Here is a 2,150-nt window from a genome sequence, read left to right on the forward strand (position 1 = left end):
GTGTCAGCTGACCCTGTGCTCTAGCTACCCCGGTGCTGATCCGGCCGGATGAGGCCTGTGGCCCTACTCTGGCCGGTTTCTGCTTCCCTAACTAATGCAGTCTCAGGTCCCACGTGCAATTGGCCCTGCTGAACTTTTTACCTAGCCAATATCCTGCTTTTGGGAACAGGTGTGTTCTTCCAGAAACAAAGCGATTCTGTGTCATCTCCCTCCCCATACCCTGCTTCTGTGGGCATAAAACCTGCCTGGGAATAATAAACGAGAGGCCCATTGGACATGCAAACTTTATATGCCCCAGTACAGGGGAACGCCAGGGCCAAAAAAATGGGAATGGGTGGGTAGGGAAGTAGGGGGGAGGGTATGGGGGACTTTTGGGATAGCATTTGAAATGTAATTGAGGAAAAGATGTAATAAAAAAAAAGAGAGAAAAAAAATTGACAGCTTGATCAATCAGACTTGCTGTCCATCCTTGTGTTTCTTGTCCTTCATTCTCTCCACAGGTGGTTCCCCAGACCTGTTTGACTGTCCAGTGGACCGGGACAATGAATCTCCTTTAAAACTCATCCAATTTCTTCACTGCTGCCAACAAACTATTAAAAGCACTTTTTGGTATTTTCACTCCCTGAAATACAGTAGTTACTCAGTACAGATATGAAAAATAAATGAACAACTATTTCATGGACATGTCCCTATGGTAAAGACAAAGAAATTGAGCTACACATGAAAAAAAAAAGTAAAATCTGGGTTCACCTTCCATTTTGAAATCCTTTGATTTTTGGAAAATCTATTGATCTTTTGGAATTTCAGTTTTCTTATGTGACAATGGGAATCTTTTATCCTGAAATCTTATTGGAAGGGTTGGAGTAAAACAGATGTAGGGAAGCTTTCAAACTGAGGCTTTCTGCCCTGTAGTCCAGGACTAACGTATTAAAATATACTGCTACTCATGTTCATCAGTACATTGTAGTCTCGTGCTCTCTCTTCTACTTCCAAACAGGTCCAGAGACTCCATGTTTGCTTACACCAAATTTGTATATATCACTAACATTTATCATTAAAGAAATGTTGTCCATGTATTTTAAGAAAGATTGTAAAATAGGTTTCCGTAGACTCCTTTCAGGCATCCTGAATGTTACTTCTGCCTCTCTGTTTCCTCCCCTTTACCCTCCTGTCTCCTTTCCTACTTGCCTCCTCATGGTTTTTCCGTCTCTCCCTTTATAACATCTGTTTTATATATACCCTTCTTTAGAGGTCTTTCTCCCCTTCCTCCTAGAGTCCCCTTTTAGTACATGGTGTCTGTAATTGCTTCATGTTAAACACTCCAATCTAAGGATTTGGAACTGGATGCACAACTAAGAGAACATGTGGTGTTTGTTTTTCTAGGTTTGTGTTATATTGTTCATTGTAGTCCTTTCCAGTTCTATCTTTTGACCTTCAAGTTTCATTATTCCAGTTTCTTTTATAGTCAAAAGAATTATATTATGTATATATACTACATTTTCACTATCTATTCATCAGTTGATGGCCATCTAGGTCATAGACCGCAGAAGAAAATCTACTACTACCATTTTGTTAAGCTGAGATAGCTTCCAACTACCTTCTTATATCTTAAGGATATGTTTATCTTTATTCCTATAGATAAGTGCAACTCTCCCTCCTCAGAATAGTGTCTTCTTACACTAGATGGACCATCATGGAAAATCACAAATGTCAAAGTGCATAGATTAATTGACTCTGGAATGTGCATCCTTAAATAAGATGTCTACAATACAACTTCTATACCCCTATCAGGAATGTCTCAGAAGAGTGGGTGGAAATACTATGAGAGCTGGAGGATTAAGAGAACTTCTGCAAAGTAGTGTCTTCTGGACATTTCAAAGATGTTGCACCAATGAACTCCCAGCATATTGTTTCCTGGACAAAAATTGAACAATGTCACTCGGTCAGCCAGGATGGATGTGGAAGGAACATACAAAGTTCCACTTTTGTTTGAAGAAGTAAAGGCAGTTGGTGGCTGCTGAGGTAGGGAGAGTCAATTTTTTTCAGGGAAAAACCACCTGGTATGTTGTCCCTGCCCAAGTGGTCATCCATACACCCAAGTTTACAATGGCAATGCTATGCTAAGTGGATATAGATGATTTGTGTGTGTG

The sequence above is a fragment of the Mus caroli genome, chromosome 13 (genome assembly GCF_900094665.2).
Source record: "Mus caroli chromosome 13, CAROLI_EIJ_v1.1, whole genome shotgun sequence".
Classification (NCBI taxonomy): Eukaryota; Metazoa; Chordata; class Mammalia; order Rodentia; family Muridae; genus Mus; species Mus caroli.